Source organism: Mirounga leonina, unplaced genomic scaffold (assembly GCF_011800145.1).
Source record: "Mirounga leonina isolate KUSES-001 unplaced genomic scaffold, KU_Mleo_1.0 Mir_127, whole genome shotgun sequence".
NCBI lineage: Eukaryota > Metazoa > Chordata > Mammalia > Carnivora > Phocidae > Mirounga > Mirounga leonina.
In genome coordinates this window covers 19896870-19917730 of record NW_023270316.1, presented here as the reverse complement: position 1 = coordinate 19917730, position 20861 = coordinate 19896870, and the positions used below count along the sequence as shown (strand labels likewise).

The following is a 20861-nucleotide window of genomic DNA, read 5'->3' as shown; positions in this document are numbered from 1 at the left end:
GAGATATTTTATTGAAAGCTTGTTATTATTTACAGTGGAGGGAAAATTTGAAATTTTACTCTAAATATCACTGGACAATTAACAGTCAAACTTTAGTCTCATGAAACCAGCTCAGTGCCAACTGTCTTACTAGAGCTTATTAGGAGTTGTTCACTCCTGTGTGGGGGAGCTCATGGTTCATAATCTGATTTATACATTCATGTTGATGTTATCTGGCTCACTTACCTTTTTTGAATAACAAAGGCCATGAGAAAAAAAAAAAACAAAAAAACAAAGCATATTTCTCAGCTGGGAGAAGGGGAAGAGAAAAACACCACACCTGGTGGATACAGATGCAATGTGAATCTTTATGAGTGGAAACATTTCTATTTAAATTATCTTTCAAAATTGATATATTAATACTCTCTAACCAAATGCTGAAGTTATGTTGAGCTCTCATTCCTGGAAGAAAAGTAACAGGCTAGAAAAAAAAAATACAAAAAATATGCAAAAAAGGAACATGGGACTGAATATTCTATTGGGAGACAGAGGTAGCTGGTGCCTCAGTGCCCACAAGGCACAGACATAAGGAAGCCTGTCCTCAGAGGTATGTTATGGCAGACTTCAAATACAAGCTATCTGTCCAAAAACTGAATGCTGAGAAATTTGAAGTACTTTTACTTCTAGTTCTGCCAAAATGGATAACCATGAATATGCTTTTTTTTCCTAATTGAAAAGTAGTAAATACCCAATATAATAAAGGTGAAAGAATTAATGCATAACTGAAGGAACTAAGGGAAACCCACAGATGAGAAGTAAAATGTCATAAGCTTATAAACAAATGTGGGAAGCACTGGGAGTGGAATCATTGGATTTTGTAATGGTGAGGGTCTTGGGTATTTATGATTATGAGGAAATCGGAGATAATACTAAATCCTGTAAATACTATGCATCTTGAAGATGGAACTGAGGCTTTCTACAGGGACTATAAAAGAGAGAATGAAGAAATTTCTGGGTATAAGCACAGTGATATGAAACCCAGGCTTGTTTAAACAGGTGAAAAGGAGTGAGAAATTCAGGCTTCCAGTTATGGATTGAAGAAGTCACGGGAATAAAAGTCACAGTGTAGGGAATATAGTCAATGATGTTGTAATAGCATTGTATGGTGACAGATGGTAGCTACACTTGAGTTGAGCATAGCATAATCTATAAAGAAGTTGAATCACTATGTTGTACACCTGAAGCTAACGGAACATTGTATGGCAACTACACTCAAAAAAACAATTAAAAAAAAAAAAAAAACAGCTTTGCTTGAGCTTGGACTTTGGGGAAAGACTAAATATCTCCCCGGAGATAACAATATCTTGAGTATGTGCTTTGCAACTGCTTACAGTTTGAAGTTGTATATGCTACAGTGTGTGTCACTTGAGAAATTAGCATAGAAAACAGTGGTCTGTCTCCAAGGAGAAACACAAAATGTTATGGAGAGACTATCTCACTCAGGCAGCATGGGCTGAATACAGACCTAAGAAATATCCCCACCATAAATTCGCTCAGAATTAAAAAGTTAAAATTCATGAGGAAACAATTAACTATGAGTGACAATCAGCAAATACTTTTAGTGGAATGAGTCACACTTGAACTACTTGAGATAACAGAAAATAGAAAATTTATTTGAAAAAGAAAACAAAAAACAAGTTTACAACAATAAAAGATACACATAAAAACATTCAAGAGAAAGATCAAGGTTTATGAAAAAAAAAGTCAAATTTGAAAATAATAACCAAATGGAATTTCTGGGTGTAAAAAATATACATTAAACTAAAAAAAAATTAATGGGCAGAGTAAATATCGGATTAAACAAAGCTAAATGTAAAATCCATAAACTGAAAGATAATTTAGAAACATGTCAAAAGGTATAGCTGAGAAAGATGAAGAGTTGCAAATTATGAATGCAAGATTAAGATATATTCAAAATATGTCTAAAATAATTTCAGGTAGAAAGAATAAAGAAAAAATTTCACTATTCAGAATTATAATGACTAAGGATTATAAAAACATAATGCTTCAAGAAGCAGAAAATAATACCATGAGATGATAAAATAAATGCAAATGATGTTATATCACGATGAAAGTGCACCCCCCACCCCTCAAAAAAATAGAGCACAGAGAAAAATCTTTAAGTTAGTTAGGGGAAAAGACAGATTATACACAAAGAAAGAACTTTTTTTTTTGCATAGCATTAATAAAGGCCAGAGGATATTACCTTATAAGTACTGTGTGAAAATACCTTACAACGAGTAATGGTTGACCCAGATAATTATCAATTCAAGACTAAGGCATAAGGAAAAGAATTTTTGATGCAAAAGACTAAGTTTACATTTGTAGAGTTATAAAATAGCTAATGAATTACATACTCCATTAAGATGTAAATTGAACCCACTAGGAACGATGAGTCAGGGAAAAATTAAACAAATTTTAAAATATTTTGGTAATCTAAATAAATGCTGAATCAAAGTGCAACTCCATAGCAATGGATTGTCAGGCGAATGGAATGATTAGAATAAGGCAATCCATTTTAACGTTTGGATTAAATAGGCAATTCTCCTTTAAAATAAAAACAGAAAGAAACAAAATTGATCAATATTATTAAATAAATTGAATCAGTGTTTTATATTATTTTATTTTTTTAAAGATTTTATTTATTTATTTGTCAGAGAGAGAGAGAGGGAACACAAGCAGGGGGAGTGGGAGAGGGAGAAGCAGGCTTCCAGCTGAGCAGGGACCCCAACGTGGGACTGGATCCCAGGACCCTGGGATCATGACCTGAGCTGAAGGCAGATGCTTAACTGACTGAGCCACCCAGGCGTCCTTGGATCAGTGTTTTAAATAAATTTCCAAGAAATTGCCAGAGAGACAAATTCTAACAAACGTGCAGGAAGAAAAAAATAATACTTGAAAAAGTTCACAGAAGATAAAAGGGTTTCAGCTACCAACAAAAATGCATCGATATCCTAAAAATAATATATTAGCATAAAAATCTAACAATGTATTAAAAACTAAATCATGTACTTGTAGGGCTTGTTCCAAGAATGGAAAACTGAGGTTTATCTTAGCATAGCTTAACATTAAATTTGGTAGAGAAGTAGTTTACCGTATTAACCAATTAAAGGAAAAAAAGTGCTAGAGACAGTAAATATTTATTGAACAACTACTTTGAGCTGTTCCCAGTCATGAGGGAAGAGCAGTGATCAAAACAAACAAAATCTGCATTCTTTTTTTTTTTTTTTTTTAAGATTTATTTGACAGAGAGAGACACAGCGAGAGAGGGAACACAAGCAGGGGGAGTGGGAGAGGGAGAAGCAGGCTTCCCGCAGAGCAGGGAGCCCAATGCGGGGCTCGATCCCAGGACACTGGGATCATGACCTGAGCCGAAGGCAGACACTTAACGACTGAGCCACCCAGGTGCCCCAACAAAATCTGCATTCTTAATGCTTTCTTTCTACTGGAGGAGAGAGTCAGTTAAGCCAATGAATAAAATTCAACATTGTGTTAAGTAAGAGAAAATATAAAAGCAAAGATAAAATGAAATGTACATGTGTAGAAGTGGATGAGGAAAAAACTATAGACCCGCATGCAAAATCACTGTGGAAAGAACAAAAAGAAGTTTTACTTTAAAAAGCACAGAAGACTGAAATATTTAGAAAAATTTGTGAAAAGTTGGGAAATTTCAGTATTGTACTGATGTAAACCCTCCCTACATTGGTCTATAAATTAATGCAAACGTGTAATGTTAGCTGCAGGTTTTTGTAGATGACCTTTATCAGGTTTAGCAATTTCTCTCCTATTCCTAGTTTGCTAATAGTCTTCATCTGGAGTTAATATTGCATTTTTGTACAAGGTTTTTTTCTATTGAGATAATCATGTTTTGTTTTTGCTCTTGATGATGTTGTTGTTATTATGGTAATTTATATTGATTGGTTTTTGCATGTTAAATCAATAGTGCATTTGTGGGGCAAACTTCATGTTTTCATGATGCATTATTTTTTATATGTATTATTGGATTCTATTTGCTAATATTTTGTAGAGAGGCTTTGAATCTATGTTTGTCAGGAATTTTTATTATATTTTTCTTTCCTAGCACAGTTTCTATGTGGGTATGGTTAACTGTCATACTGACATGATGGAATGAGTTAAGAAATCTTTCCTTTTCTTTAAGTTCCTGCATAAGTTTCTATGGAATTGGTATTCTTTTTTCCTTAAGTCTTTGGTAGAATTCATCAATGAAGCCATTTTAGCCCAGAACATGGAAATGTTTTTAACCATAAATTTAATTTATGTAACAGTTATTAGACTATTCTTTTCACCTGTCTCTCTGTTTAAAACAGCTTTACTGAAATGTGATTTACATATCTTCAGATGAGTCAATTTTAAATGCACAGTTAGTTCAGTATTAGTGTATTTACAGAGCTGGGCAATTATCTCAGTTTAATTTCAAAACATTCCAGGACCCTAAAAAGTAACTGAATTCTCATTATTAGATAATCCCATTTCTTTTCACTAACCCCGGCCCTAACCAACCATTAATGTACTTCTATCTCTGGAGATTTGCCTTTCAGACATTTCATAAAAATGGATTCAAATGACCAGTGGTCCTTTGTGTATAACATTTTTCATTTAACATAAGGATCTTGAGGGTCATCATGTTTTAACATGCGTGAGTCCTTGGCTCTTTTTTATTACTGAATAATATTTCGTTGTATGGGTATACCACTTTTTGTTTATGCATTAAATAGTTGATTGACATTTGGATTGTTTCCACTTTTGAGTATTACAAATAATGTTGCTGTGAAGATTCATATACAGATTTTTGTGTGGGCATGTTTTCATTTCCCTTGGGTATAAACATAGTGATGAAATTTCTGGGTTATATGGTAACTCTATGGTCAACATTTTTCAAAACTGGCCAACTGATTTTCCAAAGCTGCTATATACCATTTTACATTCTTACCAACAATGCAACGGTTCCAGTTTCTCCACATCCTCATCAGTACTATTATTGGTCTGTTATTACAATCATTCTAGTGAGTGTGAAGTGATTTCTCATTGTGGTTTTGGCTTGTACTTCTCTAATAACTAATGACATTGAGCATTTATTAATTTGCTTACTGGCCATCTATATCTTCCTTAGTGTTGAAATTCCTTGTGCATTTTTAAAATTGGTATAGTTATCTTCTTAATTTTCAGTTGTGTGTGTGTTTTTTTTTAAAGATTTTATTTATTTATTTGACAGAGAGAGAGACAGTGAGAGAGGGAACACAAGCAGGGGGAGTGGGAGAGGGAGAAGCAGTCCTCCCGCTGAGCAGGGAGCCCAATGCGGGACCCGATCCCAGGACCCTGGGATCATGACCTGAGCCAAAGGCAGACGCTTGAAGACTGAGCTGCCCAGGCACCCCAGTTGTGTGTTTTTTATATATTCTTTAGTCAAGCCCTGTATCAGATATATGGTTTACAAATATTTTCTTTAGTGTCTGGGGTGTCTTTGTACCATTTAATTATTATTAATTACTCATTATTAATTGGTATTATTTTATTTAGTTAATATTTTTTTATTATTTTTATGTCTTTTTCATATTTTTTTGTTGTTTTTTGTTTTTCAGATATTTTTTGTTAGTGGGTTTTGGTACTTTTGTTTCAAGGAATCTGTCTGCTTTATCTAAGTTGTACAATTGTTAGAAATTATGTTGCTCATAATGATCCCTTTATTCTTACTATCTGTAGAATCTCTAGGGATGATTTTTCTCTCATTCCTGGTAAATTGTATATACTCTTTTTGTTTTTGCTGATCATTCTGTCAATTTTATTGGTCTTCTCAAAGATTCAGGTTATGTTTTTTTTTTTCATTTTCTGTTTTTTTTCCAAATTCTTGGATTTCCTCTAAGATCTGATTACTATGCACATATATATTTTCTTCTGATTACTATGCACATATATATTTTGTTCTTCAGTTATCAGTCTTAAGTTGGAAGCTGAAGTCATTGATTTAGATATTTCCTTATTTCTTATATAGACATTTATAGGTATAAATTTCCGACTACTTAGTGTTTTAGCACTTCTCCCACACATTCTAATATGTCATGTGTTTATTTTCATTTGGTTCAACATATTTACTCATTTCCCTTTCGATCTCTGTTGACCCGCCAGTTATTTAGAAGTAGGTTATTTAGTTTCCATATTTTTGGGTACTTTTCAGATGATTTTCTCTTATTGCTTTCTAATTTACATGTGGTCAGACATCATTTATATGACGTAAATCCTTTTAAATTTATCGAGAATTGACTTATGGTCCAGGATGTGGTCTATCTGCAAAACTGTTTCAAATGTCCTTGAAAATAATATGTATTTTGTTGGTAGTGGGTGAAGTGTTGTTATATATAAATATTATTACTTTGATGGTTAATAAACGCCAAGTCTATACATTTTTGTAGATTTTTCTATTTGTTCTATCAATTATTGAGAGAAGAGTGTTTAAATTCCAATACAATTTGGGATTTCTTCTCAAAATTCTATCAGTTTTTGCATCATGTATTTTTAAGCTCTCTTAATTAGGTGCAAATTGTTTGGGATTATTATGTTATTAATTAATTGACGCCTCTGATTTTAAGGATTTTTTTTTAATATTAAGCTTCTTTTTTTTTAAGATTTTATTTATTTTTTTAGAAAGAGAGAGGAGAGGGGAGAGGAGCAGAGGGAGAGGGACAAGAAAACTCTGCACTGAGCGCAGAGTCCTATGCAGGGCTCAATCCCACGACCCTGAGATCATGACCTGAGCCAAAATCAAGTCAGACTGGGCCACCCAGGCACCCCAAGAAATGGTAATTTTTTTATCTCTACCAATATTCTTTGTTTTTTGAAGCTATTTCATCTGACATAGCTATATTTTGACTAGTGTTAATATATCATAGTATTATTTTACTTTGAAATCTGTGTCATATTTGACATGTATTTCTTGTAAGCAAAGTAAAATTAGATCATTTTTTCTTCCTTCTGGAAATCTGTGTTTAATTAGGGAATTTAATCATTTGCAGTTAATATGATTATTGATACAGTTTTTAATCTTTTACTCTAATTTTGCTATTTTATGATTCTATTCTTTCTTTTGTTGGCTTAATTTGTATAACTCTGTTAGGTAGTGGATATTTTAGGGTTTAGTGGGTACATAGCCTTCGAATTTAAGTGCTTAGAGGTCTCCCCTTAGTTTTCTCATACCTTTCAGCCATGGCCTAGAAACTTTTTCCGGGCAGTGTGCTGGTATCGTTTAAGAGCTCATCTCAGTTGTTTCCTCTTTTTCAGGAATGATTTTTTGTTGTTGCCTGATGCCCCATATCTAAACAAAACAAAACAAAACTATTTTATTTATCTTGTCCATGTTTTTCTTTGAATCAGATGGGAGACTACATGTGGTCCTTCTGAATCTTGGCCAGAAGTAGAAGTCTTTTAACATTTATTGAATGTTTATATCAATCCCTCTAAGTTAGGTACCTTTACAATTTTCATTTTTCTACTAAATCAATGTGGAATAACAACAATTTTGCTTGAAGCATTTATTGCTTTTAATATTGCAAAAAAATTCTATAGATAATACATATACAAACATATGGCCAATATGAAAGTTGGAGAAAATTTAGCTCTTGATGAATACTACATTGACTTCAAACATAGGGTTGGCTAATTTGAATCAATAGTGACAAATGAGCTTCCACTGAAATCATGTAATTGCCAACAGCCTCTTGTCAACAGAAGGAGAGACTGAGGTTGAAAATAAAGTTACATTTTCATTCCTATCCTAGTATCCTCTTCTCTCTATTGACAGGGCCATTCACAGTTTATTTTTTGTTCCACTGAGAAAAAGAGGCCACTAAGTGCCTTCTACTGTAACTCAGAGAAACCAAACTTAAAATGGTTTTATTTCTATGGGTTCTTGCATTTAACGGTTTAAAATAATTTTCAACCTTCTGCCGAAACTTTTAGCACTTGTTTATCTAATTTTTGCTTATGATGCTACCATCCTCTGTAAGCTGTATGACTGAAAGTGTACTATATGTACGTTTGGTTTGCAATAAATTTAATTAATTTCACCGTGTTGATGAATTTGCTCTGTTTTAGAGGAGTGAATCTTTGTCCAGCATTGCAAACTGTACTATTTTTCCTTCAGTTCCAATGAGTGATATTCCTTGTCAAATCAGTCCTCTTTGCTAGTGATCATGAAAATATCTTTTCCATTATTTTATGGAATCTCATTGTATCTGTTTTGTGATGTATTTTCTACATTTTGGAGGCCTTTCTCTCTGTTGATTTTTTATTGTTTTTGTTCTCTGTGATTCTTCACATCTGAATAAACAGCTCAAGTATTCCTATTTTATAAGAACCCTACATGAACATTGATTTACCTCTACCATAATATCTTTATACTTTCTTTCTTTTCTTCCTCCTTCCTTCCTTCCTTCCTTCCTTCCTTCCTTCCTTCCTTCCTTCTTTCTTTAGATAGAGTATGAGGGCAACCGGGGGTTGGGGGATGGAGTAGAGGGAGAGGGAGAGAGAATCTTAAGCAGATTCCAGGGAGCCCGATGAGGGGCTCAATCCCATGACCCTGAGATTGTGACCTGAGCCGAAATCATGAGTCAAACGCTCCACTGACTGTGCCACCCAGACACCCCTCTTTATACTTTTCTTTAAATCATAGACTCTGGAGCTCAATTCCTCCCTATGCCCTTATTACTAACTTCCAATTAACTCTTTGGTTCTATATAATCTAAATTCTTGGTGAAACTGCTTGGTTAAAGGAAGCCAACATCTTTCATGTTGCCAAATTTAATAAACTAATTAATCCTATTATTATTAGACACTTCCATTCCATTGAGCACACTGTATGTTCAACCTTGTATGTCCATCCTTTCTCAAACTAGAAGCCTTGGCCTAGTAAATACTGTTTCAAAGGATATTAATACTCCGATTGTGCACAAGTATCATGCTCAAGTAAATTGGAGAAAAATCTAGTAAATAAATTTAGGCAACTTTATCAAGGATAAAGAAGGGGGATATAGCATGCACACACTCAAGCGAGTTTCTAAAAATGTGTTTTAAATATATATTATACTTTAATCACAACTTGAGTCATGCAACCTTACTCTCTTGCCCACCCCAGGACTAGTCTTTTGTTTTGTTTTGTTTTATTTCTCTGCATTTTATGTACCTATGTGACTCTAATTCTCTAGAGCTAACCCTTCAGTATTAGTTCTTCTGCTTCCCACTTTTTTTACTCTTCTATAGAGATTCCACATAGTCTTATCATTTCAACATGTTCTTATTTTACAAATACATATCTTTAGCTTTGATGTTCACACTTCAGTAATCTAAACTCAAATATCTATCTGCTTGCAGGATAAGTCATTTGCATGCCTGCAGCCGCATCATACTTAATAATTTTAAAAACCACAATTGTTAAAGTTTTCCCAAAATTTGATCTGCTTTCTTTATTCCCTATCTCTACTAATGGGATCACAAACAACCGAGTAACCCAAACTAGAAAATTGGACATTGTCTGAGATATTGTATATTCTTTTACAACTTACACATTCTACAAGTAATTAATTGCAATATGAAGTCAATATTAGTACTAAAATTGTTCTCAGGAGAGTGTTGGCTAGCAAGATGGAAGTCAGTCTTTTGTGATCTAACATGGGAGCGACATTCCCTCAACACTGCCATATTCTACTGATTAGGAGCAAACTATATGAGGAGAGGAGATTATACAAGAGATTATAGGGGTATCTTATAGGCCGTCTGCAAAACATTCCATCAAACATCAGGGTTTCGAGGCAAATACTGTGTTGAAGGATCAGTGTTATTTTATTAAGGCTGGTTTGGAAAGTGCATTTTGGACCCAGGGCCAGGGCAGTCTTCCTACTCCACAGCCAGTGAAATGAACCTACTCACTCATTTATACATTTATATATCTGCCCTTTCAGGGCTGGGCCAGGCCAAGTGGGCTTAGAAACAAAAGGGGGGCAGGGATGAACCTCTTGATGACATATAGTTTTGAGAGATATCAGCAAGAGAATGACCTATCAAAGAACTCAGTGATTTTATTCCTCCTTCCATAGGGACGAACAATTTAGCAATAAAGAGAAGGAAGATTCTTTTCCTCATTAGCTGAAAGAAATTTCTTGTTAGAAGGAATTCAAAAAAGTAAGAAAGTGTTTTTTCCTTGACATCTAAAAATCTACATGTGACAACCATATTATCATACAGGCACCATTTTTGTTTTGTGGGATTAGTAGATTAATCTATGGAATTTGTAGCTCTGCACTGAGATCTCATCCTTTCTTGATACCATAAAACATGGAAAATAATAATTCCAGCCTTGGAAAATCAGTGGGTTCAGTTAAACAATTCTCTCTGGCAAATCATCATGTCCTATCAATGCCCAATTTTATATTTGTTAATATTAAACAGAGACACAATCCAGAATGACCCTCTTCCTGCATCAGATGTGGACACTTTCCTGTCAAAAGTGGTTTTATTATTAAACTGTGGACTCAGTTGCTTATGGGTTTTAAAGGCTAATATTTGAGGTGAAAAATTTGCTAACCAGAAGGGGTTTCTCAGAGGTCTTTGCATTGCACCGGAGATCAGCTGCCCCTTCATTTACTTCTTATTTCTCTCTTGTTATATTTTCAAATAAATCCGTATTGATGCAGGAACTTTAACTTCTGTATATGTCAGCAAAAATTTCATTACTTTCAACCAATTGAATTCATAATGATCTTAAGATCACATCTCACTTCAGATCCATTTTTTTTTTTAAGATTTTATTTATTTGACAGAGAGAAACACAGCGAAAGAGGGAACACAAGCAGGGGGAGTGGGAGAGGGAGAAGCAGGCTTCCCGCAGAGCAGAGAGCCTGATGCGGGGCTCGATCCCAGCACTCTGGGATCATGACCTGAGCCGAAGGCAGATGCTTAACGACTGAGCCACCCAGGCGCCCCAGATCCAATTATTTTATAGGAAGATAGTGATCTGTTATCTAGCTCTCTCACCAATAAAATACAAAGAAATTGATGGAATCATGGAGGTGACATTCAGGTTAGATATAATAAAGAGCTTCCTTATAGATGGGGTGATACCCACCGGGATGTCATTTTAAATTTTCAAATTATTTACCTTGAAATCAATCAGAAATAATATCATGTATTACATTTGAGAAGACACTGAATTTTACTAAGAATCCTGTAGTTATGTTAAGTTTAACATTTTAATTATTTTATAATCTCTATATAGTGAACTATTAACTAATTTATCTGTTTGGCAGTTGCTTTCTTTCACGATTTTTCTCAGCTTACCTGTCACACCTTGCTGTCTGTCTCTCATTACTTGCAGATATTTCGTCTCAAAGTCAACTGCTTCACTTTGCATAGTGAAAGACTACAATGTATTTTAATGTAGTTTTATTGTTGCTTGTTTATTTCCAGCAAGGTGTCAGATTCTCAATTTTAAAATGAATACGTTTAGACAGTCATGTGCCAGATAAACAGTCTGATTCCAGATGGTTTAAAAAACTCAGTAGACATTTTTAAAAAGTCAGATTGCCCTGTGCATCCCACATTGAAAATCTGTTGCTTAATTGATATCAAATATTACAAATGTCCACAAATTAACAACTTATGTGTACATGGTTATAGACAAGAATATATGAATATTTTAGGCAGTATGTTTTCTTAATTTTATTTATTTATTTATTTATTTATTTATTTATTTATTTATTTAAAGATTTTATTTATTTATTTGAGAGAGAGAGAATGAGAGACAGAGAGCATGAGAGGGAGGAGGGTCAGAGGGAGAAGCAGACTCCCTGCCGAGCAGGGAGCCCGATGCGGGACTCGATCCTGCGACTCCAGGATCATGACCTGAGCTGAAGGCAGTCGCTTAACCAACTGAGCCACCCAGGGGCCCCTTCTTAATTTTATTTTTAATTAACTTTAAGCATTACTCTTTGGAGTCAAATATAATCCTGAAAAAACTGTCCAGAAACAATCTGTAGAGTGTGTGTATGTTATTTCTATACAGAAATATCTATTTATATACGTATTTCTATGTTTGCCTGTTTCTATATTAAAATAGATTGACGCATTCATTTTAAGAACTAATCAATCTCTAAGAAGTCAAGATCAAAACCACTAGAAGAGATCCAGCAAATTCCTGTTTCATCAGTCTAACGATAAATTTGCTTAATGGCACAATTGCCTAAATTTCTATTTTCAAGCACTGTTTTAGGTACTGAAAATATAGAATAAATCAGTAAAGCTTAATAACTCTAAAGAGCTTATATTTTAATGAGGTAGAAAATATAAACAGTAAGTTAAGAAGAATTTTTGGATTGTGATAAATGTTATGAAGGAAATAAATAGAGTGATGTAATGGAAAATTCTGTTGGTGGGAAGGTTAGCCAGGGCTATTAGTCAGGGCCTCAGTGAGAAGATGATATGTAACTGAGGCCTAAAAATAAGACGGGCTGAGCCACATGACAGGGAGGGAAACAAGCATCTAAAGTGTGCATTTGAAGTATGACAAAATGTGCATTGCTTCTGTTGTCAACATGATCAAGGGGCCAAATGGTGACTACTGTTTTGTGAGCAAAGAAGAGAGAGGTTGTAGATAAGACTAAAGTGTGAAGAGGAGAAACCTACAAAATAAGTACATTAATAATATTAGGTAATTCCACATATTTTCTGTGTATCTTTTAGCTTTTAGCAAGTTCAATTCCATAGGACCTTGCAAATCTGCCGTTATGTGATAATCATAATGATTTTTTTTTTTTTTTTTTTTTTTTGCCTAGGTTTTAGTTCAAGTAATGAATTGTCCATGGTAAGGTTTGTCTGCCCTGTAAAATGTATGATTACATTTCTGCCATCTCTGGGTGCTTATTGTGTGTCAGTTCTGAGGTAAGCTCCATATTATATTATTTAATCTGCATAATAAAACATATTTAGAAACCTGTCAGTTTTATAATTGAGAAAACAGAGGATAACAGAAGTTACACAAAACAAATGGTCTGCATGATTCTGTAGCATGTACTCTCCCTACTGCAAAGTCACTATTAACATATGACAGTTCTCCTTCTGTCTCCAACCCCTGGATTCCTGGTCTCTATAGGTTGCTGGAATAAGTTACTAGAGAAAGATTTCTGGTATCTAATTTTTGAAATTGTAGGAGACTATTGATTCCCATGCAGTAGCAAAAAATAACTCAAGCCAGGCTCAGAGAAGTTTGTTTTCATAAAAATAAGCATGTATGAAGCACCTCTCCACATTGTACTATTATTGACCACCACCTCTATATTCAATTTATTTTCTATCGTCATAACAATCTAAACCTTACCATAAAAATTTAGATCTCATAATAAGCAGTGAGCACAGATACCCTGGCTTTCCCACTCAAGCCAGTGTATCTGTGCCCACTGCTTATTATGAGATCATCTCCAATGAATGAAATAAATGCCTTCTATTCCACTGAGTTCACTTAGAAGTGGCATCTCTAACATTTTGTGTGGACCTCTTGGGACATTTGATGAATTAGATTTAATTATGCTAAAGTGTAGGGATACATAGTTTCCCAATATCTTATAATTCTTACCCTAAGAAGTACACAGGTTGGGTTCAGTTGGCAAAACAGGACAATAACAACTTAGGTAACCCAAGAGAGGGGTCCAAAGTGGTGGATATAAAAAAGAGAGTCCCAGCAAGCAGTTTTGTGTTTTGAATACATGTTTCAAACTACATTGTTATGTTCCAGTCTTAAAGCATCAGAATATAATATATAAAATTATATTATTCGAACAGTATCAAAAATATAAATAGTCGTGAAGTGAAAATAACAAAGTACTTCCATAATATTCATGAAGAGAGTTTTTGAAAAATATAGAAAAGACATAAATTAGTGAAATGATAACCATGTTTATGGCAGGAAGAATCAGTATGGTAAAGTTTTCATTTCTTTCCAAATATAATCTAGGAAAATAGGGAAATTTCAATCAAAATGCTGAGAGTTTTTCATATAACTTGAAATACTGATTCTAAAACGTATTGGGAAAAGCAGAAGAACAAGAATAATTAATCATGTTTTGAAGATGTACAAGGTTACCAAATTTGCCTTACCAGAAAGCTAGACATATTATCAAAGTACAGTCAGGGAGAAATGTGCTATTGATGCAGGAAAAAATAAATAAACCCATGTAGCACACTGGAGACATTATAAACCGGTCCACATATATATTGTAGGTCATTGGGAAAATCATGGAAAAATACGAAAATGGAAAATATGAAATGGAAAAATCATGAAAAAATATTTTCATGAAATAGTGTAGGAAAAATTAGTTGCGTACTTTCAAAAAAGCAATATAATAATTTCTCCAAACACAAAAAATCAGTTACAAGAGAAAAGAATAATGTTAAAATCATAAAGTTAGAATTATCAGGAAAAAGAAAAGAGTATCTGCATGACCAGACAGATTAGTTATGCATTTCTTAAATAACACAAAAAGCAGCATACCTCTAAAAAATGACATTTTTATGTTAAAACACAAAACTTCTGGGGCACATGGGTGGCTCAGTCATTAAGTGTCTGCCTTCTGCTCAGGTCATGATCCCAGGTTCTGGGATTGAGCCCTGCATCAGGCTCCCTGCTCTGTGGGGAGCCTACTTCTCCTTCTCCCTCTGCCCTTACTTGCGTTTCCTCTCTGTCTCTCTCTCACTCTCTGTCAAATAAGTAAATAAAATCTTAAAAAAAAAAACCCACAAAACTTCTGTTTATCTAAGGACACCGTAGAAGAAGGAAATGAGCTATTGGCCGAGAGGTATTTGTACACATATAAGCAACACTTATTAGTGACCAGAATGTATAAACAACTTCTACCAATCAGTATCAAAACACTAACAACTCACTACAAAAACTGGCAAAAGTTAAAAATAGGCAGTCAATAGAATAAAAACACAAATGGAAAATAAAAATAATCACTGATGCTCAACTTCATTTGAAACAATCAAATCCAATGAAAACTAGAATGAAATATAATTTCATCTCCATCAGAAACAGAAAACTGAAAAGTCTAACACACGATATCTTGGCAAAGATTCGAAGCAACTGAAACTTTAATACACTGCTGGGGAAAGTATACAACTGTAATTCTTTTGGATAATTGACATTTTTAGTAAAATTAACAACGTATATGACTAAGACTCAGTTTCTCAGATATCTTTAAAAATTGCTAGAATCTACACCAAAAACAAAAGCAAAATGATAGAGCAACAGTGCTTGTATATTTCAAAAAAGAACTCTAAATTTTTATTAGCAGTGATAATGAATGGAGCTATATAATAAACTTGAATGAATCTCAGACATAGTATAATAGAAAAAAATAAATTTACTAAAAAAGAGTGAGGGTAAAGATATAAAAAATAATATTTAAATATTATTATGGATATTTAAATATTGATATGGATAAGTTATAGATAAATTTAGATACAGATGCAGATGGAGGACTGCAAACCAATTGTTAGATGATTATCATGGGTAATGGAATAATAAGTGAGCACTAACTATTTTTCCAGGAATTTTGCATATATTACTTCTTTTACTCTTTACAACTTTCCATTAGATAGATAGCCTTACATTTATTTTGCATATAAGAAAATTGCCCATTATTTTCCATAAGTAATACATTACTGAGTTCTTAATTCTGCTTCGTTCTGAATAGTGTAAACTGAGATAGAAACTCCTGCCGTTTTACAAGCAAAACTGAGAACAAGTTGTCAGCTCCAAAATGTATTTGCTCTTGGAAGATAAGACTGTGAATCAACTGAAATAGATGTTTCATCAAGATTACAGCTTGACCATCAAAGCTCCCTCTCCTCTTGTTTCTACAAATCCAAAGCTAGCATGTCGTAACATCAACCCAGTACTAACCAGTTGCCCACCTTCCAATACAACTGTAAAAGCACTCAGTCTCTTAGTGTTCTCCTTCTAGTATCTTCCTTACTGCAGTGGTTTAAATAACAGCTTTAAATGATGAACAGATTGGTTTGGTTTGTTTTGGAAAGGGTCAGCTGGCAGTCCAGGATACCTATTCTAGGTTTTATTTCTAGAAACTAAAGCACAGGTGATTTTAAAATTTCTTAGTATTCTTCTAACTTTCTCTCCCTTTTGGTTATCTCACAAAATATTTTCTCAGTTGTTGAAGTAATTTTTTAAATAAATTAAAATTGAGACTGAGTTTTAGTGAAGGAATTCTTTCCTAGTCTTCGTGCAACCAAAATTTAATTAGTGGTAATGATGACGTTGTTGCTACTTTGTGTCCTTTGTGGCTATATTCATATAGAACATGCTAACTAAAAATTATATCCATAGTATTAGAAGGCGGGGATGTTGGTACAGGATGAAAAAAATGCTGAAAAGAGCTGGGTTTTTGGAGAGGACATATTTTCTTGGTCTTCTACTTGAAAAATACTCTATAAAACACATGTATTTAATCAATTTGGATTCACCCAATTTGATTTGTTATTTATGTACACTGTGCCTGAATTTTGCTCCTTTTTAGTCCCTTCATTTCATAACATCTCCCTGCTGATTTGTGTGGTACCAGGTTTGAGGAAAGGTGAGGACACAATCACTGGATGAAGAAATGCGAAATATTTTTCAGATTTATCACTTGGTAATGAACATGTGGAGCACTATGATACAAAATGGATGTTGAGGGTTATTTGAAAGGATGTGAGGAGTTGGGAGGGAACACACCCTCCAAAGGCTGATCCTTGGGTGTCTTCTCTATCACAGATTAAAAGGTATTCTCTCAGTTTCCAGGAAACTCACTTCTGTTATACTTCCCATGATGCTACCCTATGAATCTAGTAATTTTACTGTGGGGAGAATCCCTATTTTCCTTGATTATCATGTGACAAAACTTCTATAGTAATCATTCCTTATCAAAACTCTCATTTCAAAAATTTTCCGCATGTCTTCATCTGCAACCAAATGTTCTGCATGTCTGTTCACTCTGCAACCTTTTATGTGTACTGCTACTACTTTCAGCCCATGAACTTTTCCAAGGAACAATCAGTCTACATCCCAGGCTTTCCCTCAACCAGTCAAGTAAATCCTATTTATTCACTTAAATTTTAATCTTTCTTAAGATGAAAAAGTGTGGTCAGCATTTCCTTGCTTCCAAATATCATTCCAAACTGTTCCATCCTCTTTTAAATTTTAATAGCTCCCATTACTCCAAAAAGAATATTACTTTGAGATTCATGCTCCCTCACTAAACTATCTTCTATCACTTGCCATTGTCATTACGTAGGTAGATGGATGTCCTCCATAAATGTGAGAGTGGCTTGCCAAATACTAACTAAATCTTGACACATTAATTCCAAGGTGTAAAATCAAGAACTATGTCTCACCTTTTTGTCTGAGGACTACCTCTGTGAGGTTAAGCGTGAGGAATTTCATCATATATAACAATGAGAAGACATAATTTCCATGTTTAGCAAACATGCCTTGAAAAACCCATTGTATTAAACCTAATAGTGGAAATTGAGTTATATATAGGATTTCATAAGCCTTAGTTTAGAAGTTCATGACCACAGAACCCTGTCTATGTAGCTTGCATCTGAAATGACACTTGCAGAATACCATAGATAGATTACTGTAGCAGGAATAAATTGGATTGATTTAAAAGGATAAATTAATACATGGGTGGTTCTGATGGAATTTTCCTCTGTATTTCAGTGAGCTATAAAATATAAAACATTATTCGTTGGCCAAACCATGGGAAAACATGAATAATTTTGATAAATGTAAATGTAGAAGACACATTATTTCAAACAGAGGTAATTGTAGGAAAAATGCATAAGGAAGGGAAAGCATGAAACATGTTTATTTTCACAAAAGTTATAAATAGTGAGTGGACTCTGTGAGTGGAAAGTGGTTTGGATCATATTTTGAAACACTGAAGTGATTTTTGTTTGTTTGTTTTTTTCTTAATTGGATCACAGTATTTTGAACAGAGATGTGTTTTAGGGAGATAAACCTTTCAGTGAAACTCCAAAGGATGAATCAGAGCAGAATAAAACAACTGGTGTTGGCAAGCCAATTATCAAGCCTTTACAAGAGTCAAAGTGAGAGGTACAGAAAAGCTGATTTAGGAGGGTGACAATGAGGAAGGAAAAAAGAAAGAAAGGGCATACAGGGAACCAAACAATTGAATAACTGGTAAGTGATTAGAAGAGTATAAAAAAGGTGTGGTTTTATTTTTAACTGAAAAAATGTAAAGTCATTTAGCAAAGATCTTCATGTTTAGGTCACAGTCGTACCATTCATTGTGATATGTTGGTATTTAGATGACAATGTGCTCATTTAGGTAAAAATATTTGCAAATTAAAGATATAATCTGAGAGTAGCCTGATCTATTTAAACGAAGCATCATGATGACCAGCACATGTACAAGACAGTATCTGCCTGAAGCAAGAGATTGTCAGCTCAGGTCACAGACAAAACCACTTAATTCACACAAGTACACTGTTTCCTAAAATATACCCATTTTTCTCATTTGACAGCATGAGGCTTTATTTCCCTTATTCCCCTGTACTATTACTGGACAGCTGAAAAGATTGATTTTGAACATTAGCAATTTTCCTTGGTCATTGTTTTAAATATAACTTGAAATTTAGTTATCTTGTATCCTCTTTGGATAACAACTCCAGCTAACCTTAGCCTGACATTCCACAAGTAGGAAGAACCAAACCGCAACCTGAATGTCTAATTCCTCTCTCCCAATCCCTCTCTCATTTTAGCTCCCAATCCGATCAGCTTTCAAAAACAGAGAATGGGACACTGGAGAGGAGATTAAGAGTACTTAGGTCTAAAATATTAATATATTTAAAAACTCTCCCACAGAAGAAATTACTGACACTGATTCATATAGACCACTGTTATGCATCGAGTTATGTCCCTCCCAAAGAATACATAGAAGTTCTAAAACCAGGCACCTGTGACTGGGAGCTTATTTGGAAATAGGATCTTTGTAGATGCCGTCAAGTTAAGATGAGGTCATACTAGTTTAGGGGAAGCCCTACTCCACTGATTATTGTCCTTATAATGAAAGGAAAATCTGTACACAGACACACAGATGAGAAAGCCATGTGAAGATGGAGCAGACACTGAGTCACCCATCTACAAGCCAAGGAATGGCAAGGTTTGCTGGCAACCACCAGAAGCTGAAAGTGGTAAGGATGTTACTCCCCTAGAGTTTTTAAAGAAAGTATGGTCCTACCAACAACTTGATTAGAGATTTCTAGGCTTCTGTGAGAGGATAAATTTCTATTGTTTTAAGCCAGCCAGTGTGCGGCGCTTTGTTAGGCAGCCCTAGGAATCTAATACAACCACTGAGTAGCATTTGTAGCATCCTCATATATGTACATATATATGCACCATGTTTTCACCACCAAGTATTCTGTAGGATCACAGTTCTTTTAATCTCTCCCATTTTTATTGTGATGTCTCATTTAGTACAATATGTGTTCTTATTTGTTCATTTCTGTACATTTCAAGCCTGGTATTTTTTTCTTTTTTTGTATACTATTTTTTAAATTGAGTGTTGTGATTCTAATAACTTAGTGAATTTCAAATAAGGTCAAGAGACTATATATATATACACATATATATATGATGTAAATAATGTTTTTATGACTGCTACCACAACCACATATTGTGAATGGAGTGATGTGGACTTGTAATAGGTCTATGTCTCTTCCCTACATTTTATAAAAAGAACGGAACTGTAACATGACTTCCACATTCTGAAAAAAATGATAGATAAATGATGATGATGATGATGATAGAGAGATAAGGTGATTGTTTCTGCAAGACAAAATGAAATTTTATTTTTATAGTTCAGGTATAAGTAGGAGATGGGCAGATACTGTGATATTTTCATATCAGAAATGTTCAATAAAACAAATCAAAAGGATGTTGAGGAGAAACTTGCTATATACTTGCCATATACGTGCTATAAAACAGGCAAATTGTTTTAGTTTCTTTAGAACATAAAGGAATCGCTTCTCAGCCTTTTGGCTAAGATCAAGTGTAGAACATAAAGGAAATAGATCTTCTGATAATCACTTTATTTGTAACAGTTTCTTCAACTCAAATATTTAAGGACATAAAGTGAATAAGTGATGTGCTGATTCATCACTTGAATCAGCACATCTTGAATCACTTTCTCACTGAAATTCTCATTCAAATTCAATGAATATTTGTTGTTTGCTGTATCCTAAGCATATTCCACATGTTTAGAATATATAAAGGAACAAAATATACATAAAAGTATCTGCCAATGGCAATAAGCAATATAGAGAATCAATAAATATATTATAGAAAAATTAAGATGGTTGGTTAAACATTCTATGAAATATACAGAATAGAATAACTGGGATTTTCAAATCTAGGTAGCATTGAGTTTTAAATAGGGGTGGCAAGATAGTTTTCACTGAGAATATGACAGTTGCAGAAAGTCTCTATCAGGCACATGGTAAGACCTAAATGAAGTAAAAGATGCACTTTATTTTTTAAGATCCTAAATGGTAAAGAAAGGTTTGGGACCATTTGAAAAATGTGTTAAGCTGTCAAATATGAAGATATAAATCAGTATTTTGGGGGAAGGCATTGAATCTATCTCTAGGAGTACTATTTCGTATTCAGAATTAAAGCATTAGGCACAGTTTTATGAGGTACATGGAAAATGAATTACTTCACAAGTGATCACATTCCCTTTGAG

The 20861-nt window shown here is 34.0% G+C and overlaps 1 pseudogene; it reads left to right on the top strand.

Moving 5' to 3' along the window:
* The first annotated feature begins 20138 nt into the window (after nucleotides 1–20138).
* On the top strand, nucleotides 20139–20303 carry LOC118009735 (annotated as a pseudogene).
* Nucleotides 20304–20861: the final 558 nt, after the last annotated feature.